Source organism: Silene latifolia, chromosome 10 (assembly GCF_048544455.1).
Source record: "Silene latifolia isolate original U9 population chromosome 10, ASM4854445v1, whole genome shotgun sequence".
NCBI classification, from domain to species: Eukaryota; Viridiplantae; Streptophyta; class Magnoliopsida; order Caryophyllales; family Caryophyllaceae; genus Silene; species Silene latifolia.
The window spans coordinates 84,716,547-84,734,481 of NC_133535.1; the positions used below are offsets into that span (position 1 = coordinate 84,716,547).

The 17,935-nt window shown below is 31.6% G+C and overlaps 2 long non-coding RNA genes across 2 annotated transcripts; one reads left to right on the top strand and one right to left on the bottom strand.

The window, feature by feature from the left end:
- The first annotated feature begins 4,006 nt into the window (after nt 1-4,006).
- Nucleotides 4,007-7,028, top strand: LOC141609050 (uncharacterized). Its single transcript, XR_012527168.1, has 4 exons — nt 4,007-4,246; nt 5,102-5,166; nt 5,251-5,346; nt 6,712-7,028. It is a non-coding gene; the product is annotated as an uncharacterized LOC141609050 (long non-coding RNA).
- Nucleotides 7,029-7,686: 658 nt separating this feature from the next.
- On the bottom strand, nt 7,687-9,200 carry LOC141609051 (uncharacterized). Its single transcript, XR_012527169.1, has 4 exons — nt 8,928-9,200; nt 8,630-8,698; nt 8,156-8,225; nt 7,687-7,820 (listed from the first exon to the last, which is right to left on the bottom strand). It is a non-coding gene; the product is annotated as an uncharacterized LOC141609051 (long non-coding RNA).
- Nucleotides 9,201-17,935: the final 8,735 nt, after the last annotated feature.

The following is a 17,935-nucleotide window of genomic DNA, read 5'->3' on the forward strand; positions in this document are numbered from 1 at the left end:
ACCTAGTAGTAGGTGTAACGGGAGCGGCTTCGGTAAGGTAACGAAGCTTGTCGTCACCTTCCGCGGCCAAGCGGAGTTGCGCATCCCAATTGGCAAAATTAGTCCCATTCTTATCAAGTTTACATCCATCTATAAAGGATCGGAGCCAAGAAGCATTGGTGAGAGGTGGAGCGGTTCCACTTGTGGAAGCGGATGAAATTGGAGTTGTCATTGCAAATTAATCGAATTGACTACAAAAAGGAAACGAAGGAAACAATTAACATTTATCATCTTACTTGTAAACATTTTTAACAAGGTTTAAAACTACGCATTTATATAATGACCTCGCACCTAAATTATATAAATGATTCCGAGATCCATCTTTAAACAAACATGGGCACGGGAAACCGATACATCCCATACTTGCATAAATTTGGTGAATTAACTCTTTAATTGATTCTACTATAGAATTCTCGGTCGATGTATTTCATAAATTTCATCTCTAGCCCCGGAACATAAGACTAGTCTTTATATCCCGTTGAGTCCAACCAAATTTCGCGTGTAATAATGTTTTATTACCCAACTTATCCAATGATAAATGAAAGTACCCCGGTGAACCGAATCTACCCCAAATGTTAAAGGGATTCATGAGTCCTTCTATTTGGTAAGGCTAATCTCAATTTTAAATATGTGTGAGGTCTTGTCGATTTATTATCTATCATCTTTAAGTGAACTAAGTCGATGAATACTCGATAATTATTATTGACAATAGTCGATAAGACGATAAAAAATGCATGTGAAGTTATGGCAATTTGGCAATGCATGCAAACATATAAAGCAAGCAAATAAAAGAAAAATAAAATTTCCTAGTATGGCCTTTCCTAAAATAGAAAATCTTATATTCTATTACAAATTTGGAAGCCAACTCCTTTGGTCCCTTAAATCTTCACGTGACATGCCTCCTTAGGACAGGCACCGTCTCGATCGGAACTCCTTTCCGAATGGCACCGTCTTTTGGGAACTCCGGAATTACAAATAATTAAATAATAAAATGTACATTGCTATTCCTATTATACATTTGTAAAATAAAATCTAATAAAATAAAAGTGATACGAGATCACAATAAATTACAACCGAATCAATATTCTCATATATTACGGGTAATATCGGTTAAAACTAAGGCCATACTAAGATAAAATTTCATAATTCAAAATTATATAAAAGAAATATGACATTCATCAAAGAAAAATGCAGCATTATATATGTATCTAACATGCCAAGCTATGTGCCAAATCGTCCTATTAAAACTTATATCGTAAATATAATCCGGTTTTATGGATATTCGCGATCTTTAACTCATTAAAATCACAAAATAATACTAAAATCAAATTTTAGTCCAAGTTAATTATCCTAACCTTTTAGGATTCAAAATTAGTCATTACTCAATTTTTGACAATAATTCAACTTGATTTAACATTTATGCTCATTTTTGACCTTAAAATCATAACCTTTTATGAAATAAATCAAAATTTAATTACAATAATTTCAAAATATGAATTTTAAATTTTTGAACATTCTATAATAATTACATGACACTCATAATGTCAAAAATTAAGGTTAAAATTTTCGAATTTATTTCGAGAAAAATATAGTTGCAATTTATTGGTTTTATCAAATAAAACATCTAAAGCATATGAAAATTAATCTAATCAACGTTCCAACTTTAGATCTGATATGTGGGATAAAAATGCAACCTAAAATAATTTTATCATGCCATTTGATTAGTTTTAGCTATTTTTGCTAAAATAGTCAATATTTATGTCATTTTTACACGAAAAAATTTATAAATCATGCAAAATAAATCAAGTTCATCTAAACTTTTACACACAGTGATTAAAATGTGCATGTGACAACATATTAAAATTTCATGGCCTATTTCAATGTTTAACTAATTTTAACCATTTTACCTTCATTTATTCCATTTTTATCTCATAAAAATTATAAATCATGCAAAATAAATCATATTTATACGAAATTTTACATACAATAAGTAAAATATGCATGTGAGGTCATACAAAAATTTCAAGGTCAGAAACTTAGTCTAACTATTTTTAGCATTTTAAACACCATTTTATACATTAAAATGTAATAAAATTACTAAAAATCTTTAAAATGAGCCAAAAGTTACCATAAATCATCAAAATGACCTAAATTTTAGGACCAGAATATATGACATGCAAAAAATTTCGTGACTTTATAATATAAATTAAAAAATCTCTAGTTTTATATGTTATACTTTTAACTCGGAAAAACAATAAACCGATTATGCATGCAACAACCTAAGCTCTGATACCATTTGAAAGGATTCAATAACCCTCTAATTAAACTCTTTAATTATTTATCTAAATTACTCATTAAATTAGATGTTGATTTAGTGAATGCATAACATTATATGAATAGAAAACTAAGAACAAAGTTCCTTACATATGAAGAAATCGGTTTTTAGGGCAGAAGTGAGGACTCCTTCTCACTTATTCTTGAGCTATAAATTAAAGGATGATCCTCCAAAACCCCAATATTAGAGATTATCCTCTTGATGGCACCAAGACAACCCCTTAATTCTAATTATATATTAACTAAATACATAAATTAGAAACCTTAAATTAATCTTATTATTTTATATTACTACTATAGTAATCTTATAAGGTTTTTGAACAATTTATATTCTAAAACTATTTTAGAGAGAATAGTGAGAGAAGTGAATATTGAATAATGTAAGAATGAATTAAGAGAATAAGAACAATTCTTTTGTTTTAGAGGGGAGGAAAAACCGGTGGGATGGGTGGCCAAGGGAGCCAATGCATGTCCATTCTCTTTTAGAAGTGTTCTTATCAAAATACATTAGGGTGTAGGCTAGTCTATAATTGTAATCATTGTGTTCTCCACAATTAAAGAACAATTAACCAAATCATCCTAATATCTTCTAAAAATCGGTCCATAAGATAATATGGACTCCATTTTATTTTTGTCAATTGTCACTTTGTCATATAATGTGTGACATGTAACATGTTAATAATAATAATAATGCATATTTAACAATTAAATATCATTAAATATATTAATTCAATTATATATATAACAACTGACTAGTAATTCATAATCAAAAGTGTATAAAATTGTTCATGTTTATATAATCTACAACAAATTGTAATTATAATTAACCTATCATTCTTAATTTAATTGTTTCATAAACAAGGTTTTAGTAATATATAAAATTTTATTTACTAAAACGAATCTTATTTAATCGAATTACAATAACATTCATATTCTTACTCACATATGTAAATTGTTCAATTTTAAGGAATAAATTAATCCGTATCAGTATACAATTAATTAATTTATCTATTAAGGGAATCGTTCTTTAGGTGTGACCTTAAGGGATCAACTGATCACCACCGTCAAACGACTGTAATGTCAAACTCTAGTCAGCCAATCATTACCGATTAATGTTGATCAGTTGACGTACAAAATGAATCATCCCTTCATGTATTATTATCATGAGTTTTAATAATGTGATCGCGCTATTGTCGAGGACACATACTCCAACAAAATTTAAGTCAAGCAAAAAGTGTAGCAATATGGCAAATTCACATGGATACGACCCATTTTAATTAAACAAGTAGAATAGATCACTCGTGTATTTGAAATACGATAAATACTTGAGAAAGTATGAATCCAAGCTCATATTATAATTAGGAAGTGACATTTCATATAATTAAGATATAACTAAAAGATAGATTCCACATTTACGGTTCATGTGAGAAAAAAGGTAAATGAGTGACAATTAATGAATTACGTTATATAAAGCACAAGACGGAATTCAATTAAATTACACACGGATAAAATAAATTAATTATGCTATATATATATATATATATATATATATATATATATAGAGGCAGGATCCGGTGAGTCCACCTAAATATTTGAGTCCGTGAGTCCAACAAATGTATCACGCACTATACAAAACAATATCACGCATAAAATTGACAAACAAAACCCGCCAAAATGTTCTAAAACAAACGAAAACATCCAGTTAAACAAAACACTTACTTTTTCTCTCTAAACCTACCCAAATACCTCGAAAAATCTGGAAAAAAAAAATGCAACATATTCATCCGATTTTTGCTAGATTTAATCAATTTCATTATTAATTCGATCTCTACAAGCAAATAGTATCACTATATTTCTCTCAAATCTCACACATGTACATTCATATTTCATTATTAATGTGAAATACAAATATGTTTTAATTTCTGTCATTTTAGTATAGCTTATTTTGATGTTGATTTTGTTCAAAATTAGTATATGTATGTTGAATTAGAAGCATATAATACGATTTTATCAAAAATATCGAACTAATTGTTGAGTGATATGTTCATGTTCTTACTTTAAATTTGTAAATATGTTAGTTATAGATGATTTCAAACGTTTTTGGTGATTATTTCAGCATATCGAACTAATTATGTATTATTAATTGTATGTTGTAGGTGTTTATTGAATGTTTTTTTTGGTTTAATTGCGAAAATTAGGTTTTAATATTATTTAACTTAAAAAATTAGGGGTTTCATATTATGAAGTTGACTTTGTTTGATAATGTAGTTGATAAATTGAGACTTAGCCAGTGTTCATTGAATGATTAAAGTAGCAAAGCATCTTGCTTGAGACGGGTTAATTCCGTCACAAGCTGAAGACCTCTCACAAAAAGGGAGAGGGGACAAGGTGGGGCACCCTCCATGTGCTTCCCTCTCACCTCTCAATGGGTATTTTGTGAGAGGAAACGGTATCCGTCACAAGCTTGTGACGGATATCGCCCGTCTTCAATGAGATTTTGTGTTAAAGTAGATATACGTGTTTGTTATTACAGTCTCCTTAAGTTCTAGATGATACTTTTTAGAAGATAGGTCCTAGTATAGTCATGTCTTTTTGTTCTTCCACTTTCTAACAATGATTCATCATTTCTAGGTTGTGTTAGTTTGTTCATCGTAAGATATACCTGTACAATTCCATGAGCTATGATATCATCTTTCTTATTTTGATATCTGAACTACTTTGCTTGTAGTTCTATCCAGGAACCTGATACGTAAGATGGGTAATGTATTTGCTAGGCTGAAATCAATTATAAAGGTGAGCATTTCATAGAAATATGATTACTGAATGTGGAAGTACAACTGCTAATACGTCTGCTTCTTATGTTATTGGGCGCTTTAGATTTTCCTCTCCAATTGCCAGCTAGAAGCGATTGATGCATCAATCAAGGCGTGCATTGAACTAGAACAACTACGTCTATCTCACAACGATATGAAGGTTTGTGTTCGACCTTTTTTCCTTACTCCACCCGTAGTTGCATTTTCATCCTTATCAGTTATCACCACGAATCGGTAACATTATCTAACAGACGCTAGCAGAAGAATTAAGTCACAATTAGAAATTTCAAAATTTGGACCATCGAAACAACATGCTTTCTACTTTCTAGATGGTCTAATATAGAGGTATGCTTTGATGGGATGCATACAGTCGCATTTTCTTCTTTTGTATATTGGTGTAAACGTTTTTCTTGAGTGCTGGCTTTTTTTGTTCATGGCATGCACTTTCTTCATTACGAAATCTAAAAAACTTGAATGTACTTGGCAACCCCATAGCAGAGAAGTCAAAACTACTTAAAAAGGGAAAATCATTTAAAGAAGCAAGAAAAAAACAAACAAATAGTGGCTACTTGTTACTCTATGTATCCGTTTTTGTTTTGAAGGAAGCTTCATATTAAACTTTTTGATGGAATTCCTTCAACAGCCATATACGTACATGGCTACATGTTGTAGCGAATGGTTGATGTAACCGGTTAAGCATAATTCATTATTTTTTTAAGAACCGATGTAATTTTGTGTGGTTATGAATAAAATTTTCGACTTTCCGCACAAGAAAAGTTGCTCATTTGAATAAGAATAGTAACTGAAAGTTAATTGATGTAATATTAGTAGGATAAGTAGTCTAATGTAGGTGGCAAAAACTAGTATTCTTGCTGGTATCTTGTGATATTTTTTAAAAGTAGTAATGATATTGTGTCTTGTATGTAGTGATATTGTTACTTAAACATCTTGTATAAACATAATCTTTTTAACTCTGATATTGTTTTAAGTGAAGTGTGATATTCTTTGTTAAGGGTTCTAATATTTCATTATCAACAGGTTGAAAATGGAAGACTATATTATTGTGATATTGTTACTGGCAAATGGTGATATTGTTAATGATACACTGTGATACTGTTAATCCAATCTTGTGATCTTGTTAACCACATCATGCGATATTGTTTCTTATAACGTGTGATATTATTTTTAATATCCTGTGATACTTCTGAAGTTATATATTTTTATTTAATACTCTTATAAAACTTAATAAAAATGGCAAATCATAATATAAATATGACATTGTTACTAAGTTACTCTGATATGTTTTTCTAATAAGTCGTACTACTTTTCAAAGTTATAAGAGACATCGTTTTAACAAAAGAACAAGTTTCATTGATAAAGTTATGACTATTGTTTTATTTGATATCTAGGAGCAATAGAGTGCCAATCAAAAATGGAAAAAGAATACAAAAATTTTGATGCTGTAGGATTTCTTTACTCATTGGGATTGTTGATGCTGTAGTAATTGTATGTTGTCAATTGCCAGGTTTTTGCTGCAGTTGGCATTGGTTACTTTGAGCAACTCTTCCTAATATTATAAGATGATGATGATGATGATGATGATGATGATGATGATGGATAAGAGCTCAAGACACAAAAAAAGACGATACAAGAGTGTTGCAAATGCTAGGCGTAGATGTAAAGATTAAGTTACATGTAGGGGTAGAGGAAGGAACTCAAATGACTACTAAGAATAGTAACTGAAAATGAATTATTGTAATGTTTGTTGAATAATTAGTATAATGTAGGTGGCATAAACTAGTATTGTTGCTGATATTTTGTGATATTGTTTAATAGCATTAATGGTATTGTGTCTTATATGTAGTGATAGTGTTACTTAAACATCTTCTATGAACATAATCATTTTAAACATGATAATGTTTTTTTATAAAAAGTGTGATATTGTTTTAAGTTAAGTGTGATATTCTTTGTTAAGGGTTTTAATACTTCATTATCAATAAACTAAAAAAGGCATACTATATTATTGTGATATTGTTACTAGCAAATGGTGATATTGTCACTGACACGGTATGATATCATTAATCCAATCGTGTGATATTGTTAACCACATCATGCCATATTGTTTCTTATAACAGGTGATATTGTTTTCAATATCCTGTGATACTTATAAAGTTATATAATTTTATTTAATACTCCTATAAAACATAATAAAAATGGCAAATCATGTTACAAATATGATATTGTTACTAAGTTACTTTGATATTTTTTTTCTAATAAGTCTGTACTACTTTATCAAAATTATAAGAGTAACATCATTCTAACAAAAAAAAACAAGTTTCATTGATAAAGTTACGATTATTGTTTTGCAAAAGAGTCGTAGAAAAGATAATAAAATCTGATATGTAACAGAGTGCCAACCAAAAATGGAAAAAGAATACAAAATTGTAACCACTTTGAAAGAAATCTAAGAATAATGAGTTTGTCTTTATAATGAGAAATGCTAACGAAAAAGATGATTTGCTCATTGATATTGTACTATATGGCTACAAAAAAGTAATTGATTTGCTCATTGATGTTGGCACTATTCCGCATGCACACCCAAAAGTCTTAATCAATCTCAACAAGCAAAGAAATCTGCAAAAAAAAAAAAACGTCGATTAATCACCATCTTTCAGACAAAATGAAATATAAAAATGGAAAACATAAATGAGTAGATGACTCGTTTGATCGAGAAAGTAAAAGAGTTCACATCAAAGAAGGGGGACATTTGGACCATAATCATTATCTCTATCAAGACACTAGACACTGATTAAGTGTATCGTTGTCTTGTTGATACAAACATTTACCATCGTCGACACAAACATTGACCATCGTCGACATGATAGACACGTATTATATATATTTCTATGTCACGATTAATAGTCCCCTCTAAACTACTACTAGTAAAATATAGAGAGAATCATACTCACTAGCCATAAATCCGTTGTTAATCCATCAATAAAAATGACATGTTGGTTAAAGATCGATTTTAAACACAACCTGCAAGAAACATAAAAAAAGAACATCCAGAAGGAATATCAACAAATATTATATCACTAAACAGCAAGACTCTTAATGTGAATAAGTAATTTAATAGAACAAAGCAGATGCGTAAATTAAATCACACAAATAATAGGTAAAAAAAGACCATAGAAACGTGTTTTTCTATAAAACAACACAAAACGAAGAAACATAGAGCAAGTAGATTAAGAATCATTAACTGATGATACTAATTCATCAATTGTGACTTTTCGTTCATCGTTGTCCTCTTCTAAGAACACCTAAATCAACTCAAACACGGAATTAATTGAATTTTTCGATAAAAATCATTTCGAATTCTCAAATTCGACTATAATATACATTCAATAACTACTTATATGATAATAATCATAAACTTTGATTACCTGATGAAGCGAATTCATCAATTGCGATTGTTCGTTCGCCGTTGTCTTCCTCCTTCGTTGTAAGAACAACTAAATTAAATCAAACGCATAATTAATTGAATTCTCCAATAAAAATCATTTTGAATCCACAAATTCGACTATAATAAGATTAACTACAAAATAATAACCTAGAAAATTCGATTCTTACTCATAAATGAAATCAAAAGTTTACAAAAGTTTAACAAATCAAACTGAAAATTGATTCAAATCGAAATAAAAAAGCGGCCTAATAATTTTTACAAAGGACAAACAAACTTACAGAATGATGTAGATTAATGTTGGAAGCAAGAATCACGACGAAATAGAAGAACAGCCGACCGAGGGCGTCAAAGAGAGAAAAGGGAGAAATGAGGCACTATCAGAGAGAGCAGGGCGGAAGAAGAAGCACGGAAGAGAGAGAGAGTAGAGGGAGAGAGTGAATAAAAATGAATGAATGAATGAATGAATGACTATAAGAGTATATATATCATATTATAAAATTACGAAAATACCCTTACTATGCCGCAGAGATCTCAGCCATTGATCTTTTAGATCTAACGGTTGAGATTAGGACTCATGGACCCAAATAGTTAGGGCGGACTCATGTGATCCTAATTCTATATATATATATATATATATATATATATATATATATATATATATATATATATATATATATATATATATATATATATATATATATATATATATATATATATATATATATATATATATATATAGATTTGGGATCCTATGAGAACCATCAAGATAATAAGAACTGTGAGAACCACTCACATCTAGATATGAGATGAGCGCTGATTTAACAAAATTAAAAAAAAAACAACACCGACGTCTCCCCTTGTCCCCAAACTCTTCACTCCAATTCATTTACACAGATGCATTCTCACTCATCTTTCTCTCTCTCTATTCGACGATCATCCTGTCCGATCATCCTCTCCGATCATCGTACTTCTCAAATTCACTTCTCAAATTAGGTTCAACTCATTCTTACCAGCATTTCCGAGCTTCCAATCCGCTTCAACCGCCATCAACGAGGTTCATCCTTTCAAATTAAGGTAATATGCTTGTCAAGTTAATGGCGATTCTACTCCAAACATTCCCTAATTTGTTTATTGATGTAATTTTTCCTCATATTCATCAATTTGTGTCATGCTATTAACCCTAATTCCCTAATTAAGCTAATTAATTGTTGTTATATGACAAATTCTTCTTTATGAAATTTTTAGGTTGTAGTGCAACAAAGTAAAACCAGCGGAAATTACCGAGAAAGGCTCGCTGTTTCTGGTATATATTACTTTTCATCACATTACAGTTAGTAGTAGTTGTTAAATTTTATGCTCGGAAATTGTTGAACTTTTGCTTACATTACTTTTCTACGGCTTAAAATAGCTTGAAAATCAGCAAGTCCTATTTGTAGCTTCGATATGTAGTTTCTTGCTTGCTGCATCTTATTTATGCGACTGGAAGTCAGCTCTGCTCAGCTGCATCAACTTTCCCACTTCTGCAGCATATATTCTTTAATAGAGTTGTCTTAAGACACTGTAGTGATGAACTAAGTGGCGTGTAGGCTAGGTGTAATCGCGTAGGTCCAAGTGTAGTTACTGCTACTCAGGTTCAGAAATTAAGTTGTGAGTGGATTTTTTTTGGGGGGATTCTATGTCACAATCGGGTTACATGTTCAATTTCTATGCATTTACGTATATCACATACATCTTTTATACGGAGAATAATATTATCATCATTATAGCTGTATGCAAAGAAATTGCTTCTTTTAACAGCGTGCATATTGCTAGTTAAGGCTACATCTTTGTTGCTCCATATACTTCGTCTATCTTCTCTGAAGGGCTTATGCTAGTTTTGAAATAATTGAACATTGCCACTGCTGTATTTGCCAAAGTTATTTCCCATGATATGTTGTTCTGTTCTTGTATAAATAGTTGGCCACAAATGGAAACAGACCCGGGAACTACATACCTCTGGGTTTATCTGCATCATTCTATGAACGGCCTTGTGGAGCGGTGGAGAATTTATATACCGAGTAATGAATGTCGAGCCTAGTATAGGTGCTCTTTTCTACCCTCGTTTATCTTGAATCATGTGGATAGCAAATGTAGTAAGGTAATCAATCAGTGTTTATCGATTGTATTTCGTTTTCTTGATATCTTGGTCTGTCTTTTCCAATTGTAATAAAAGAGTTGGCTACTTAATGAGTTAACATTTTCTTTGAACCACCATATGCATTTTTGCAGGTTTTTGATCTCTTTGATGAAAAGAAGGATGGTGTGATTGGATTTGAGGAATTTATTCATGCTCTAAGTGTATTCCACCCATACGCTCCTGTTGAACAAAAAATCGATTGTAATTCATTCACCTATATATATCCTGGTCAACTTCATTAAAAGTTATGAACCCTATCCTCCCGTCTCGTGATCTAAATTTTCTGTACTATTTTCAGTTGCATTTAGGCTGTATGATTTGAGGCAAACTGGCTTTATTGAACGCGACGAAGTAAGTTGATATTGCACCTCTGGTTTTCTTTAAACAATCTGAAAACAGTTTCTGAGCATGTTTGATTCCAGGTTAAGCAGATGGTAATTGCAATATTATCAGAGTCGGGTTTGGATTTGTCTGATGAACTCCTGGAGTCTATAATTGACAAGGTATCCTCGCTCACATTAGTTAAATTATCATTTTGTTTGTGTAGAAATATATGATACTCTTATGTCTTTTCATCATACTGATATAGTGATATGGTTACTTGACTACTTAACTTATTTATAGCGTATTGTAAAGGTTATTAGCTCAATGGTAGAGCGATGTGCTTATTTTGCACAAAGGTATGGGTTCGAATCCCATATAACCTAATAAATAAAAAATCCCGTGATTTTAGGATAGCTGTCAGGTGTACATGCATGAAATAAGTGTTATATGTGCATGAAATAAGGTTCTATGTGCATGAAAAAGTTCTTATTATGATACTAATTACTATTGGTTAAGGACATTAATTTTACATGGCCGTGAAATAAGATTATAAGTGCATGAAATAAGGTTCTATATGCATGAAATAAGGTTTTATGTGCATTAAAAAGTTCTTAAGTTGCACTAGTTGGTTATATTATGTTACTAATTATTGTTGGTTAAGGACATTAATTTTCATTATATGTGCATGAAATAAGGTTCTATGTGCATGAAATAAAGTTATATGTGCATGAAAAAGTTCTTATTATGATACTAATTACAATTGGTTAGGGACATTAATTTTAATGGGTATGAAATAAGATTATAAGTATATGAAATAAGGTTCTATATGCATGAAATAAGGTTCTATGTGCATTAAAAAGTTCTTGATTGCACCATTGGTTATATTATATTACTAATTACTGTTGGGTAAGGACATTAATTTTGATTATATGTGCATGAAATAAGGTTCTATGTGCATGAAATAAGGTTCTATGTGCATGAAACAAGGAAAATGTCTGTGAAGGAGATTTAATATATTTATCGGCCTTTTCAAGGCATTTTAGGCTTATGCATAGAAACTACCAGTCCTTGACAATTACAATGTAAAAGAATGTAAAAGAAACACCGGTATTTGCTAGCCAATGTGGGAATTGAACCCACATCTTGTGCACTGCACAATGCTCTCCCGTTTGAGCTAATTGGCTCTCGAAATAAGTAAAATGTGCATCCTGTTTTGCAGCCTAGTAACTTCATAATGTGCATTGATATACAAACAAATATTAAAACAGGCAAATTGGTAAAACCTTACAACTAACTATAGCCCAATACCAAGTTTTGTAGCTGAAAGAATATATATACCTGTTGACCCAAAAGTTTCAATAGCATAAAATTCACCCTCTTCCATCTTAGTCTGTACACCTCCCTTCACAATGACCGATTATAAATTGAGGCATCAACCAACGAATTTGATGAATGTAGAGTATCGACAGCAAAATTGATCAAACATTCTCACACTGACATAGCAATGTGTTTTAATGTGGTCCATCCAGAAACTAGTGACAGTTCCTGTTTTGCCCAAAAGCTCTGGCGACTTTCGGGGTGAAAGGGCGGAGAAAGTGATCAATCCCGAGGGAGTTTGTAGCGGTTTTGCGATGGTGGCACTTTGCAAAATAATTCAGCTTATAAGGTATGCAACAATGACATTGTTTACAGACTGATCAAGCCAAAACTGATTTACAGGTTGATAAGTAATATTTCCTCCATTCCATTTTAATTGTCCCATTTACTTTTAGTGGTCAAACGATGTCGAGCATCAAGTCCATGCCCGACATTTTCTCATGATTTACAATATTTATAACCTTTTTAATAAACTCATATAATAATGATATAAAACTAACTTGTAGCAATTTTGATAAATAAAGCATGGAAAATTTTATTTACTTTAACATATGTTTGAAGTCATTAACAGTCAAATGGAAGCAATTAAGCATTTGACCATAAAATTTGAATGGGGACGATTATTGCAGATAGCTGATAAGACATATTTATAAACATTGTCAGGAAAATGGTAGACAAATCCTGGAAAAAAACAAACATGAACAAGAAGGAACATTACAATATTCTTGAAGCCATTTCGGATAATTCCCATCTTGGGCTCCATGGGTATTCTGACAATGGAGCTGACTTTATTGGAAGTCCTTGTGCGTTGAAATGCTTTGCAACGTATCAAATTTATCGAAGACAGAATTCGCTCTCTCGTTGTAGTGCAAGACCCAAATTCGCACACCATGGATGAATTAGACAAAGACATAGTGGTTATATGGGATAAATTACAATGACCGATTAGAAAAATGCCACATACACACAAAACCGAAAACCAAAAGGTAGAGATACTCGATGGATGTAGTTAAGACGCTTTTAAAAACGGAAATATCATTCAAGTCGCTATACTGCGAGCTTTGTAATATCAAAGTTGGTTGTTGCCGGGGGAAATGAACAGGAATAAGGAAGTGCACCTGTAACACGAACAATAACAGTTTGCTACATAAACATCAAAACACTTAAAGCGCTGTAATATAAAAATCTTCTTAACGAACCTTCACGTTCTCCCGGAGGGTCATTACGACCATAGAATCGGGCCGAGATAAGCTCCGTCTAAAAGCAACAGATTGTGACACATCCGGGACGACGAGGAGGAGGAATCGGGAGGCTTGAGACTCGTGACAGCGGCGTCGTGAAAAGGTCCGGTGATGACATCGCATATAGCAATCGCTCCCTCATTAGTATTCTCAAGATACGCATACCGGCTAACAATGCCTTCATCGACATTAGTAATTCCAGGGACAGGTTTGAATTAACCATCTATGATTTCGGCTTTGGGAGATTGTACTAATTATGAACCCTAATTTACTGTTATTCCAATCAAACTAATTCAACATTACATCAATTTAGCATCAAAATCTACTCAGATAAGGCCTGCAATTTTCGCCCAATAATCGACTCAATTCGCTCCCACAAAATGAGAGTAACATCCTCTAGAAGTCGACCATAACTTGAACTAATTGAACCAAACGAACGAATTTCTGAAACCCTAATTTCAAAAATTCAACAAATTGATGCAATTAAAGCAATTAGGGATTAGAAGACACCTGAAATTGGAGATAGGATGCCAATTTAACCCTCCTTGAATCAATTACTACACTCGCACACTCGGATTTGAACCAATAGCTGCGTAGAAATCAATTCGAAGAAGCAAATCGACACCGAACTTGTGACAACAAATAAGATTGATATGGATTGGGTTTGTCGCCATGGTCGCCACAACAGGAGACGACGGAGGTGGAGGTTAGGATGGCGGTCATCACAGCAGTAAGCGATGGAGCTCGGACATGCGGTGCTGGTAGAGGTGTGAGTGGCAGCAGGGATGATGGTCGAAGAGAGAGAGAAAGAAATATGAGAGAGATGGAAAATTGGGAAATGAATTACGTTTGGACGGGTTGGTGGATGTGCGACAATTTTCGGGGATGGTATTACTAAAGATACAAGGGGTTATGAATAGTTCTTACAGTTCTCATTATACTAATGGTTCTCACCGGATCTCGACCCTATATATATATATATATATATATATATATATAGAGAGAGAGAGAGAGAGAGAGAGGAAGGATCAACTAAGGCCACTTATATATTTGAGTCCATAAGTCCTATTGTGAGCCATTCTATATAGAGGAAGGATCAACTAAGGCCACTTATATATTTGAGTCCATAAGTCCTATTGTGAGCCATTGGATGGAGGGAGATGGAGGGATGAGATAAACCCACCCAAAGTCATTATACAAGCTAATTAACACACTTTACTAATCCACCCTAATTAACCACTAATTTACTATATATTTGTTTTCTACCCACCCATTTCTCTCTCATCTCACATATTTCACTCTTCTCTTCTCTCAAAACCTCAAAAAAAAAACCCCAAAAAATCCAAATAAATAAAAAACCCAAAAAATCCAAATAAATAAAAAAAACCCAAAAATCCAAATAAATAAAAAAACCCAAAAAATCCAAATAAATAAAAAAAACCCAACAAATCCAAATAAATAGAAAATCCAAACATATCAAAAACCCAAAAAATCCAAATAAATCAAAAAATCCAAAAAAATCAAAAAACCAAATAAATCATTCATTTCTCTCTTCCTCATTCACCACCACCCACCACTATCCCACCCGACACCACCCACCGCCCACATCCACCACCGCCGTCGGTAATTATATAAACTCGTTTTTTTTTTCCAGATTTTGCGTCTCGGTTTTTTTCGTCACTTTTTTTTTGGTGTTAAATTAGTTGTTTGGGGTCGGTTTATTCCATTTCTTAATTTTTGTTAGTTTTTGTTGTTATTTATTCTTTTCAAATCTATTCTTTTCAAATCTATTCTTTTCAAATATTTAAAACCCGAAATTTTTATTTAAAAAACGTATAATATGGACTAAAGTTATACAAAAATGAACCAAAGTTATACAAAAATGAACCAAAGTTATACAAAAATGAACCAAAGTTATACAAAAATGGACTAAAGTTATACAAATATGGATTAAAGTTATACAAATATGGACTAAAGTTATACAAATAAGGACTAAAGTTATACAAAAATGGACCAAAGTTATACAATAATGAACCAAAGTTATACAAAAATGGACTAAAGTTATACAAACATGAACCAAAGTTATACAAAAATAGACCAAAGTTATACAAAAAAAGACTAAAGTTATACAAAAATTGGACTAAAGTTATACAAAAAATTGGACTAAAGTTATACAAAAATGAACCAAAGTTATACAAAAACGAACCAAAGTTATACAAAAATGGACTAAAGTTATACAAATATGGATTAAAGTTATACAAATATGGACTAACTTTAGTCCATTTCTGTATAACTTTGGTTCATTTTTGGATAACTTTGGTTAATTTTTGTATAACTTTGGTTCATTTTTGAATAACTTTAGTCAAATTTTTTGTATAACGTTAGTCCATTTTTTGTATAACTTTGGTTCATTTTTGTATAACTTTGGTCTATTTTTGTATAACTTTGGTCCATTTTTGTATAACTTTGGTTCATTTTTGTATAACTTTGGTTCATTTTTGTATAACTTTAGTCCAATTTTTGTATAACTTTAGTCTTTTTTTGTATAACTTTGGTCTATTTTTGTATAACTTTAGTCCATTTTTGTATAACTTTACTCCATATTTGTATAACTTTAGTCAGTTTTTGTATAACTTTAGTCCATTTTTGTACAACTTTAGTCCATTTTTGTACAACTTTAGTCCATATTCGTATAACTTTAGTCAGTTTTTGTATAACTTTAGTCCATTTTTGTACAACTTTAGTCCATTTTTGTACAACTTTAGTCAATTTTTGTATAACTCTAGTCCTTATTTGTATAACTTTAGTCCATATTTGTATAACTTTAGTCCATTTTTTGTATAACTTTAGTCCAAAATTGTATAACTTTAATCCAAAAAAATAAACTTTAATAAAAGAAAAAACCAAAATCCAAACCAACAATACTAGAAAAACAAAAAATCCTTATCTAAAAAAAAAACCATAATAAGTAAACATTGAAAAAAGGCCAAAAAAATAATAGTCGAACCAAATTCTCAAAAAATTATATATCGTGTGTATAACTTTAATGCACGCAGTGTATAACTTTAATCGACAATATGTATAACTTTAGTCATAAAAATTGTAACTTTAATGTTTCAAGGGTATAACTTTAGTCATAAATAGTATAACTTTAATGTTTTAAGGGTATAATTTTAGTCGTAAATAGTGAACTTTTATAAAAAACAAAAAACAAAAACAAAAACAAGTAAAAAATAAACCAAAATAAAAAACAGCCCTTAACTAAAAAACAAAAAAAAAACGAAAAAAAAAAACAGAAAAACAAAAAAACAAAAACCAAAAACAATATATACAAAATCTGAAATAAATAAACATAAAAAAATAAAGGCAAAAAAACAAATGAAAACAAAAGACCAAATAACAATGACAAAAACCAAATAACAATAATAATAACAAAAAACCAAATAACAATAATAAAACCAAAAAACCAAATACCAACTAACAATAATAAAAAATAATAAACAAAACAAAAACAATAAAAAATCAAATAAACACACTGACTATTGAAAACACAACAAACAGAGAAAAAAAAAAAAAAAAAAAAAAAAAAGGAGTGTCTTTGAGGAGAGGCGGAGGGAGACGGAGGGAGACGAAAAAGGGAGGTGATGAGGAGACGCGAGGGAGACGGAGGGAGACGAAAAGGAGAGCAGGCGGTGAGGGATCCGCGGTGGTGGTTCGCGGTGGAGGCGGGAGGTAAGGTGTGAGGAGGTGGAGGTCGAAATGGTGGCGGTTGTCGGTTTGAAAAAAAGGGGGGCGAGTGAGGAGGTGAGTGGTGGTTGTGTTGTTGTTGTTGTTGTCGTGGAGTTGTTGCGGTGGAGGGAGGAGGAGAGGCCGGCGGGTGGAGGTCGAAGGGTAGAGGGGCGGCGGGTGGAGGTCGAAGGGTAGAGGGGCGGGTTTGAAATGGTGGAGGTCGAAGGGTAGATCCGAGACGAGTAGGGTGGTTTTTTTTTTTTTTTTTCAGTTTGTTTTTTTTTTTTTTTAGTTTGGTTTTTTTTTTTTTTTTTTTTTTTTTAGAGAGGGTGGGAAGAAAATGAGAGAAAAAGAGTGAATGTGAGAAATGAGAGAGGATGAGTGAATGAGGAAGTGAGTTGGGAGATTAGAATGTTGGAAGAGTTGTACAAAATTAGGT